We start from the raw sequence: 12,262 nt of genomic DNA, 5'->3' as shown, positions 1-12,262 counted from the left end.
TCTACACCTCAGAAGGCTAACAGCCATCATCTGTGGTAAGAACATTCAGAGAATGCTTATGATCATGTGATTGAACAATCTAGGAACTCGGAAAGATGTCATTTAAAGAAACATTCAGAGGTGCTTCAGGGAGGCAGGCCTAGAATAATATAATCATTTAATAGGCAGAAAGAAATCTGGTCGATTCCCTATACAATTGGCTTCTGTTTGGGAAATTCTTATTATCCATTCCTGATACTTTCTTCCATGAGGAGGGACATCTATGACCAAAACATTTCTAGCTTCTCTATTAATTGACTTCTCTACTGTGGGAATCACTTACCTGATTAGTGGCTTTGGAAGGAGGAACACACAGCCCAGACCCTTCCCCTTCAAAACTCTTGAAGCAAGCTGCCTTTATGGAGCACATGTTTGCTTTGCTCTCAGGGCTGTGTCCACAGCTCTTCTTCCCTCCTCTGAGTCTTGATGGCTCCCCAACTAGTTCTACGATCTGTTACAGAATGTTTTTGTGTTTAAGAGGTTCCCCAAATACATCCTTTCTCCACATCTGGGCTCTGACCCAAGAACTATGACAAAAGAATAAAAAGAACATCAATTCTATTACTTATAAAGGTGGTATTGGGGAAAATGGCTTAGATTTGTAGGCAATTGAGCTTCCTTTTAATGAACCCCAGAATCGTACTGACTTGACCAACTGAAAGTGCTTCGTGAGGACTTCCATGGTGGTCCAGTAGTTTACAATCTGCCTGCCAATGCAGGAGACACAGGTACAATCCCTGGTCTGGGAAGATTCCACATGCCACCGGGCAACTAAGCCCAGTCTCCACAACTACTGAGCCCATGTACCAGGGAGCCCTAGAGCCTGAGCTCTGCAACAAGAGAAACCACCATAATGAGAAGACTGTGCACTAGAGAGTAGTCCCCCCTCCCCTGCTGCAACTACAGAAAGTCTGCACACAGCAAGGAAGACCCAGTGCAGCCAAAAAAACACAACTGTTTCAATTGCAGCAAGTAAGTTTTTTAAAAAGTGCTTCATGAGACAGTCACAAAGGCCAAACACTGCAATGTAGAGCTATCTGCTGCTGGTGAAGAAGCTCTGTCTATACGTGTTCAAGGAAAGTAACTTTTTTGCCAAAGGTCATCCCAGTAGCAAAAGAGTGTTTCAGGAAACAACCTTTGACAATCATTTTTCAAAGTGAGTAAACACCCCTAGTTCTGACTGCCTACTCACCAAGCAACTCTTTGAGGATATGGAGCCAATTGTAGTAACAATCTCTCAGATCCTTAACACAGGAGATTGCACTGGAGGCTCTTGTTGTGGAGGGGGATTGGAATTAGGTTCTAAATCCCAAGAGTAGGGTGAAAAACATGCATCATGAAAATTTCCTGTGGAAATCCCTTCAAGAAGGAATGGAAATATTCAGAGATCGATACCCACATATAAACTGGCATGCAATCTATAGCCGAAACTATACCAAGCCTTCAAGAACCAGTGAATCCCTATCCTAGTCAATGATTCCAGACCACAGGAAAAAAGTACACCCAAAATGTATGTTTTGGATATTCATTTTTACTTAATAAATTCCCCCAAATAACAGCCATGTATTATCTCTCAGGATTCAGTGTGTTGACTTGGCTCAGTTGAGTGATTTTTGCTCTACATGATGTCTTTCACTCAGACTCACAGTCATCTGGAGGTGTCATTCTGCTGGGACATCCAAGAAAGGGTACTCACATGGATGATTGGTGCTGATTATCTTCTGGGGGGCTCAACGGGGACTGTTACATTCACGGTCTCCTACCCAGGGTGTCCTGATTTAGCAAATACAAATAAAGGACACCAAGTTAAATTTCAGTTTCAGATAAACAAAATCACATTATATTTGGCATACTTTGGCTAAAAATCAGTCTTTAGTTCTCTGGAATTCAAATTTAATTGGGTGTCCTGATTTTATCAGGCAACCTGACTCTAGGAGAGCTATGTGGAGAGGAACCAAGGTGCTGGTAGTGAGATATGGCTGTCTTGTCTTCATGATGTGTGACAAAAAAGCTTGGGCTGCTCACCAGAAACAGGTGGTAGAGAGGTTTCCCCCCAAGCCCACTGCCATAGTTAAGGATACAATCGGCAGCCTGGGCACGTTTTGTTGTGGGTGACAGATCTGTACAAAATGTGTTAGGACACATACTGCTGCAGTGTTCATCTCTGTTCTCCCTATGTTTACCTTCCCTACAGCAAGAGCCAGTCTTGATGCTCCTTCCCCTTGTCCCCAAGGAAGTTTGTGACAGGGCTGGGAGCAGAAGTTGTCTTACATCCACGTTTCTTCCATCCTTTGTAAAACCTTAAACTCAGTATGAGGACTGGGCTGTTTGTACCTGCTACAGAAGGGAGGGTATCTGAGAGCCTGGAGAGGGAGAGGAAGAGAAATTTCTTCTACACAGGGATGAGATCAGAGATCTACAAGTCCCTCCAGAAGTAGGGACCGAGCACTGCTGCCGCTGCTGCTGCTAAGTCGCTTCAGTCATGTCCGACTCTGTGCGACCCCATAGACGGCAGCCCACCAGGCTCCCCCGTCCCTGGGATTCTCCAGGCAAGAACACTGAAGGGGGTTGCCATTTCCTTCTCCAATGCAGGAAAGTGAAAAGTGAAAGTGAAGTCGCTCAGTCGTGTCCGGCTCTTAGCAACCCCACGGACTGCAGCCCACCAGGCTCCTCCCTCCGTGGGATTTTCCAGGCAAGAGTACTGGAGTGGGGTGCCATTGCCTTCTCTGGACCTAGCACTACTCCATATCAATACTTGTGGTGGTTCTGTGGATGGTTCATCAAGGCTGGGAAAGCAGCAGTACGAGAGATTTTCTCCTTTGAATCAAGGAGTCAGGGGATCTGAAGACACTGAGTCATCTATGTTGATGGTTCAACCCTGAGCAGTGTGGTCAGATGGGTCATGATGGCAAGGGTCTACCCTGGCTGCCTCAGGAAGACAAGATCCCATAAGTGGAACTGCTTTGTCAAAGAGCACACACATTGAATATTTTCAGTATTTACTGTTTAGTTGACCTTTACAATTTACAATCTTTTTACTAGTGTTTAGCACACACAACCATAAGACAAGAGAACCTGTTTTAGTAGATCTAAATCCATGATGGATTTTACACTTTTATTGCTTGCTAATTTGATATCCTGGTACTAAAATGTTAGATTATTTTAATCTTTCATTTTATGTCCCTATAAGTAGCATATTTTGTATTTGTGCCCAAGAATATATCCTGGAATAATTCCAGAATTTGAAAGAAAATCTGATCAGTGAGTTTATGTTTATACTGCATCCTCTTTAAGTGGAAAATGTAGGGCTACAAGAACTTCATATACTGCTGGTGGAGGACAGATTGGTACAACCTCTTTTCAGAAACATTGGCAACATCGATGAGACAAGAAAAAGCAAGATCCCCATCAGCTGCTGCACTTTTGGACACTGACTGCAGAACATCTTGGGTACTCATGCTCTGGGAAATATGTGCAAAAATGGTCAAGGCCACATGGAATCATATCAAAGCAGTCCCATAGTCACTTTATTAGAGAAATCTGGAAAAGAAGCTATTTTCAGATTTAAAAGAAGGTTGCCAAAAGGAATTTTGTCTAAGATGCGGGTGTGCTAAGTCACTTCAGTTGTGTCCGACTCTTTGGGACCCCATGGACGTAGGCTGCCAGGTGCCTCTGTCCAAGGGATTCTCCAGGCAAGAATACTGGAGTGGGTTGCCATTTCCTTCTCCAGGGGATCTTCCCCCACCCAGGGATGAAACCTGCATCTCTTATGTCTTCTGCATCGGCAGGCAGGTTCTTCACTACAGCACCACCTGGGAAGCCCAAGATAGTATTTATATATTTATAGCTGAAACATTCACACAATTACATACCTTACGTTATCCTCAAAACAACTCTGGGAGGATGGCATCATTATTCCAATTGACAGATGACACACTCGGATTCACTAATGGAAGACCAATCTTTCAGAGTCATCTTAAGGAAAAGGAATGAGATCTACCTCTTACGATCCCCAAAGGTCATCATCCAACGGTCTCCTTGACAGATGATGGCCTTCTAGAATTTAAAACTTGGAGTTTTATATGTTTCTAAACTATGCCCACTGAGGTAGTATTCACTGCCTATCCTCTCTCTTTGAAGAAGCTGATGGTGCAGATGAAATCCTAGTGCATAGTCATGTAGGGGGTAATGGATCTGGTGTCAAAATCAAGAGTTTGTGATTCCTGCGGGGGCTCTATGGGAAACTGCTTCTCCCACTATCAATCTAAAAGGTAAACTAAGGGGCAGTAAAATGACTAGGAATTAAAGAAATAGCTTGATGATCTTCCTTCACTCTGGATTCCTCAGGAAAGCCATCCTGCAATGCCTCAGGCTTGCTTTACTATGGAAGTGATGTTGCTGTTGTTTAGTCACTCAGTCGTGTCTGCCTCTTTGCAACCCCATGGACTGCAGCATGCCAGGTTTCCCTGTCCTTCACTATCTCCCAGACTTTGCTCAAACTCAGGTCCATTGAGTCAGTGATGCGGTCCAACAGTCTCATCCTCTGTCATCCCTATCTCCTGCCCTCAATCTTTCCCAGCATCAAGGTCCTTTCCAGTAAGTTAGCTGTTCGCATCAGGTGGCCAAAGTATGGGAGCTTCAGCCTCAGTATCAGTCCTTCCAGTGAATGTTCAAGGTTGATTTCCTTTAGGATTGACTGGCTTGATTGCCTGGCTGTCAAAGGGACTCTCAAGAGTCTTCTCCAGAACCACAATTCAAAAGCGTCAGTTCTTCAGTGCTCAGCCTTCTTTATGGTCCAACTCTCATATCCGTACATGACTACTGGAATAACCATAGCTTTGACTATATAAATGTTTGTTGGCAAAATAATGTCTCTGCTTTTTAACACACTATCTAGGTTTGTCGTAGCTTTTCTTCCAAGCAGCAAGCGTCTATTAATTTCATGGGTGAAGTAACAGTCCACAGTGATTTTGGAGCCCCCCCCCCAAATAAAGTCTTTTACTGTTTCCACTTTTTCCCCATCTACTTGCCATGAAGTGATGGGACCGGATTCCACAATCTTAGTTTTTTGAATGTTGAGTTTAAAGCCAGCTTTTTCACTCTCCTCTTTCACCTTCATCAAGAGGTTCTTTAGTTCCTCTTTGCTTTCTGCTCTTAGGGTGATGTCATCTGCATATCTGAAGTTACTGATGTTTCTTCCAGCGATCTTGATTCCAGCATGAGCTTCATCTAGTCTGGCATTTCCATGATGTACTCTGCATACAAGTTAAACAAGCAGGGTGGTAATATATAGCCTTGAGGTATTCCTTTCCCAATTTTGAACCAGTTGGTTGTTTCATGTCCAGTTCTAACTGTTGCTTCTTGACTCGCATACAGGTTTCTCAGGAGGCAGGTAAGATGAACTGGCATTCCCATATCTTTAAAAAATTTCCACAGGTTGTTGTGAGAACAACAATATGGCAGAATAGAAGGACGTGTGCATCTTCTCCTGTGAGAACTCCAGAATTGCAACTCGCTGCTGAACGACCATCGACAGGAGAATGTTGGATCCCCCCCACACACAAAAAGATACCTCGCATCCAAAGGCCAAGGCAAAGATACCTCACATCCAAAGCCCCAACAAGATGGTAGGAGGGGCAAAATTGCATTTAGAATCGAACCCCATACCCACCGGAGAAGTTTGGAGGGCTCAAACAAAACCTTGTGTGCTCCAGGACCCGGGGGCCCCACAGAGACTGAGCCAGACCTGCCTTTGAGTGTATGAGTGTCTCCTGTGTAGGCATGGATCAGCAGTGGCCTGCTGCATGGACAGGGGCTCTGGCTTCAGCAGACCTGGGTCACCCCAGTCTCTATGTTAGCCACCATAGAGCCACCAAGCAGATGATCCACAAACTGCAGAACAATTATGCCAAAGAACTTCTCACACTGTTAAGAAAGTTCTAGGACCAACAACAGATTTCCCAACCTGGGGATCAGGCAAAGGGACTGTGATCCCTCACGGAATTTGAGTTTGGAGGCCAGTGGGATTTGATTACAGAATTTCCACAGGACTGGGGAAACAGCCTTTTCATGAAAGCAAAAGAGGAAAGTGAAAAATCTGCCTTAAAACTCAGCATTCAAAAAACGAAGATCATGGCATCCAGTCCCATCACTTCCTGGCAAATAGACGGGGAAACAACAGAAACAGTGATAGATTTTACTTTTTGGGTTCCAAAATCACTGCAGATGGTGACTGCAGCCATGAAATTCAAAGACTCTTGCTCCTTAGAAGAAAAGCTATGACAAACCTAGACAGCATATAAAAACGCAGAGACATTACTTTACTGACAATGGTCCATATAGTCAAAGTATGGTTTTTCCAATAGTCATGTATGGATTTGAGAGTTGGATCATAAAGTAAGCTGAGCACCAAAGAACTGATGCCTTTGAACTGTGGTGTTGAAGATTCTTGAGAGTCCCTTGGACTGCAAGGAGATCAAACCAGTCAATCGTAAAGGATATCAGTCTCCGAATATTCATTTGAAGGACTGATGCTGAAGCTGAAGCTCCAATACTTTTGCCACCTGATGCGAAGAACTGACTCATTAGAAAAGACCCTGATGCTGGCAAAGACTGAAGGCAGGGGATGACAGAGGATGACATGGTTGGATGGCATCACCAACTCGATGGACATGAGTTTGAGCAAGCTCTGTGAGTTGGTGATTGTCAGGGAAGCCTGGCGTGCTGCAGTCCATGGGGTCGCAAAGAGTCGGACACAACTGGGCAACTGAACTGAACTGAACCAAACTGAACACAGTTAAAGACTTCAGTGTAGTCAATAAAGCAGACGTAGATGTTTTTCGGGAAATCTCTTGCTTTTTTATGATCCAATCGATGTTGGCAATTTGATCCCTGGTTCCTCTGCCTTTTCTAATTCCATTTTGCACTTCTGGAAGTTCTCAGTTCGTGTACTTGAAGCCCAGCTGGAAAGATTTTGAGCATTACGTTGCTAGCATGTGAGATGAGTGCACCTGTCTGGTCGTTTGACCATTCTTTGGCATTGTCTTTGGGATTGGAAGGAAAATTGAACTTTTCCTGTCCTGTGGCCATTTTTGAGTTTTCCAAATTAGCTGACATATTGAGTGGAATACTTTAACAGCAGTATCCTTTATGATTTGAAATATCTTAGCTGGAATTCCATCACCTCCACTAGCTGTGTTCCCAGTAATGCTGCCTAAGACCCACTTGACTTTACCCCAGGATGTCTGGCTCTCGGAGAGTGATCACACCATCGTGGTTATCTCGGTCATTAAGACCTTCTTTTGTGCAGTTCTGTTGTGCATTCTTTTCAATTCTTCTTAATATATTCTGCTTCTGTTAGGTGCAAACCATTTTTGTCCTTTATTGTGCCCATCTTTGCATGGAATGCTCCCTTGGTATCTCTAGTTTTCTTGAAGAGTTCTCTAGTCTTTCCCATTCTATTGTTTTCCTCTTTTTTCTTTGCATTGTTCACTTAAGAAGGCTTTTAAAAAATCACTCCTTGCTATTCTTTGGAACTCTGCATTCAGATGGGTATATCGCCCCTTTTCTCCTTTGCCTTTTGCTTCTCTTCTTTTCTCAGCTATTTGTAAGGCTTTCTCAGACAACCATTTTGCATTTCTTTTTCTTGGGGAAGGTTTTGATCACCGCCTTCTGTACAATGTTACTAACCTTTGTCTTTAATTTTTCAAGTATTCTACCAGTCTAATCCCTTGAATCTATTTGTCACTTTTGTTGTATTATTAGAAGGGACTTGATTTAGGTCATATCTCAATGGCCTAATGGTTTTCCCTTCTTTTTTCAGTTTAAGTCTGAATACAATCCTGAAGAATTGATGCCGTTGAACTGTGGTGCTGGACAAGACTCTTGAGAGTCCCTTGGAGAGCAAGGAGATCAAACCAGTCAATCTTAAGAGAAATCAACCCTGAATATTCATTGGAAGGACTGATGCAGAAGCTGAAACTCCAATACGTTGCCCAGTTGATGTGAAGAGCTGACTCATTGGGAAAGACCCTGATGCTGGAAAAGATTGAAGGCAAAAGAAGTTGGTGGCAGAGGATGAGATGGTTGGATTACTTCACTGACTCAACAGACATGAATTTAAGCAAACTCCATGAGATGGTGAAGGACAGGGAATCCTGGTGTGCTGCAGTCCTTGGGGTCACAAAGAGTCAGACGTGACTTAGCAACTGAACAACAAAAACAAGAACAATAGGAAGTTAGGAGAAACTAGATAAAAGGGGGAAACTGCTTTTTAATATGTGCTTAGTCGTGTAAACTCTATTTCACTAAAGATTTCCCCATTGAGTCCTGTAGCCTCCAGAACATGTCTGAATCCTAATTTCTCTCAGTACTCACATTTCATTCTGTCCAGGGTAGCAAATGTTTTAGATGTAATGAACGATATTATTTTCAAATTATAATATTTAAAATATTAAAAACAGTATTACAAAATAATCATTAAATCTTGCTTGACAAGGCAGGAGTAAGTACTTACAAATTATATGGAGTGAGTTCTCATGATATTGAAGCATTCCCAGAGAAGTTCTAGAATAACACATGAAAAAGATGTCCATTTCTTCATGGGATTGGAATGCAAAAGGAGGAAGTCAAGAGACACCGGGAGTACCAGGAAAGTTCAGCCTTGGAGTACAAAATGAAGCTCAGCAAAGCCCAGTAGAGTTTTGCCAAGAGAATGCACTAGTCATGGAAAACACCCTCTTCCAACAGTACAAGAGATGACTCTACACATGGACATCACCAGACGGTCAAAACCAAAATCAGGTTGATTGTATTCTTTGCAGCTAAAGGGGGAGAAGTTCTACAGAGTCAGCAAAACAAGACCGGGAGCTGACTGTGGCTCAGATCATGAGTTCCTTAATGGAAAATTCGGGACTAAACTGAAGAAAGTAGGGAAAACAACTATGCCATTCAATATGATCTAAGTCAGTTCCCTTGTGGTATGCAGTGCAAATGACAAATAGATTCAAGGGATTAGATCTGATAGAATGCCTGAAGAACTACGGATGGAGGTTCATAACATTTTACAGGAGACGCTGATGAAAACCATCCCCAAGGTAAAGAAATGCAAAAAGGGAAAATGGTTGTCTGAGTTGGCCTTAAAAATAGCTGAGGAAAAAATAGAAGTGGAAGGCAAAAGAGAAAAGGAAATGTAGAGTTCCAAAGAATAGCATCTGAATATAGAGTTCCAAAGAATAGCAAGGATAGATAAGAAAGCCTTCTTAAGTGGACAATGCAAAGAAACAGAGGAAAACAATAGAATGGGAAAGACTAGAGATCACTTCAAGAAAACTGGAGATACCAAAGAACATTTCATGCAAAGATGGACACAATAAAGGACAGAGGTGGCAAGGGCCTAACAGAAGCAGAAGATATTAGGAATACGGAGAAGAACTGTCCAAAAATGGTGTGGTCACACCAGTGACCACAATGGTGTGGTCATTCACCTAGACCCAGACATCCTGGAATGTGAAGTCAAGTGGGCCTTAGGAAGCATTATAAGAACACAGCCAGTGGATGTGATGGGATTCCAGGTAAAGATGAGTGCTCTTAAAGTGCTGCACTTAATAGGCCAGCCAGTGGCCGCAGGATAGGTTAAGTTCAGTTTTCATTCCAATCTCAAAGAAGGGCAATGCCAAAGAATGTACAAACTACGGTACAGCTGTGCTCACTTCATATGCTAACAGGTGGCAGTAGTGGTAAAGAACCCGCCTGCCAGTGCAGGAGACATCAGCAAAACAGATTCGATCCCTGGGTCGGGAAGATCCCCTGGAGGAGGGCATGGCAATCCACTCCAGTATTCTTGCCTGGAGCATCCCTTGGACAGAGGGGCCTGGCAGGCTATGGTCCATAGTGTCACAAAGAGTCAGACACAGCTGAAGCGACTTAGTACAGGTGTTTTTCTGGAATCCCCTGGCTCTTTCTATGACCCAATCGATGCTGGCAATTTGATCTCTGGTTCCTCTGCCATTTCTAAATCCATTTGTACATCTGGAAGTTCTCAGTTCACCTACTAATGAACCCTAGCTTGATGGATTTTGAGCATGACCTTGCTAACATGTGAAATGATCTCGATTGTATGGTAGTCTGAACATTCTTTGGCCTTGCCCTTCTTTGGGATTGGAACGAAAACTGACTTTTCCAGTCCTGTGGCCACTGCTGAGTTTTCCAAATTTGCTGATATGTTGCATGCCACACTTTAACAGTGTCATCTTTTAGGATTTAAATAGCTCAGCTGGAATTCCATCACTTCCACTGGCGTTTCATAATCATGTTTCCTAAGGCCCAGTTGACTTCACACTGCAGGATGTCTGGCTCTAGGTGAGTAGCCACACCATCGTGGCTTTCTGGGTCACTACTATCTTTTTTGTATAGTTCTTATGTGTTTTTGCCACTTCTTTTTAATCTCTTTTGCTTTTGTCAGGCCCTTGCTGTTTCTGTCTTTCATTGTGCCCATCCTTGCATAAAATGTTCCCCTCATACCTTAATTATCTTGAAGACATCTCTAGTTTTTCCCATCCTATTGTTCTCTTCTGTGGGTTTTTTTTTTTTTTTTTTTTTTGCATTATTCACTTGAGAAGGCTTATCCAAGACACTTTATTTGTAGAAAAAAATGAAAAATGCATTTAGGAAAAAATCATTCAAAACCCCTGAAACCATCTTATTTGTGGAGAAGAATTCCTAACGGTTGAGTATATATTTGTTTCTGAGACATTTTACTATATAAATATAACTGTTCATCATAGAGCATGGTAGTGAGGTGATAGCCTACTTATTATTTTATACAACTGCTTTCTTTGGAGCAATACCAATGTGGGCTTTCTATGTGGTACTAGTGGTACAAAAACCCATCTGCCAGTGCAGGAGACCCAGGAGACAGGGATTCGATCCCTGGGTCAGGAAGATGACTTCAGGGAGGTCATGGCAACCCATTTCAGTGTTCTTGCCTGGAGAATCCCATGGACAGAGGAGCCTGGCGGGCTAGAGTCCATAGAATCACAAAGAGTCATGATATAGGCCCATGTAAACATAAAAATGGGAATAGAAACACCAATGGCCAATTTAGGTATGATAATTCTAAGAATTGTTAATTATTATTGCTGACTCCCTTGGTTCCCCACAGTTGTAAGTGCTAAACCTGTAGTTGCTCATTAAACCCTCACCACAATCTATGAGGAGGAGCTACTGTTGCCCAACTTTAAACATCAGGGAAATGAGGCACACTGAGGGCAGGGCTAAGCAGTCACAAGACTAAGACGTGAACAGACTCTAGGTGCCTGCTGAGCCCCACATCTAACCAGTGCCCACTGCTACCTCTCACCTGATAATACTCATTGTCATCAGGTCACACAAAGCTTTGGAAAACCATACATAAAAACAAACTCAAAAGGGACTAAAGACTTAAGTGTAAGGCCAGAAATTACAAAACTCTTTATTAAAACATAGGCAGAATAGTCTATGCCAAAAATCGTAGCAAGATTCTCTTGCACCCACCTCCTAGAGTAATGGAAATAAAAGCAAAAATTAACAAATGCAATTTAATAAAACTGAAAAGTTTTTGCACAGCAAGGGAAACGATAAACAAACAACCCTCAGAATGGGAGAAAACAATTGCAAATGAAAAAACTGACAAAGGATTAATCTCCAAAACATATAAGGTGCTCAGTCAGCTCAATATGAAAAAAACAAACAACCCAATCAAAAAAATAGGCAGAAGACATAAACAGACACTTCTGCAAAGAAGACATACAGATGGCCGATAAACACATGATACGATGCTTCAACACTGCTCATTATTAGGGAAATGTCAATCAAAACTGCAATGAAGTACCACCACATACTAGTCAGAATGGTTATTATAAAAAAAAATCTATAAACAATAAATGCTGGAGAAGATACGGAGAAAGATAACCCTCGTGCACTTTTGGTGGGAATGTAAATTGATACAGCCACTGTGGGGAACAATATGCAGATTCCCGAAAAAAACTAGGAATAAAACTATCATATGACCCATCAATTCCACTATTGGGCATATATCCTGAGAAACCCACAACTCAAAAAGAAACACGTACCCTAAGGTTTACTGCAGCACTACTTACAATAGCCAGGACACAGAAACAACCTAGATGTGCATATACAGATGAATGGACAAAGAAGTAGTGGTTCATATGTACAATGGAATATT

This window comes from Bos indicus, chromosome X, assembly GCF_029378745.1.
Source record: "Bos indicus isolate NIAB-ARS_2022 breed Sahiwal x Tharparkar chromosome X, NIAB-ARS_B.indTharparkar_mat_pri_1.0, whole genome shotgun sequence".
Classification (NCBI taxonomy): domain Eukaryota; kingdom Metazoa; phylum Chordata; class Mammalia; order Artiodactyla; family Bovidae; genus Bos; species Bos indicus.
Note: the sequence above shows the minus strand (reverse complement) of the source record.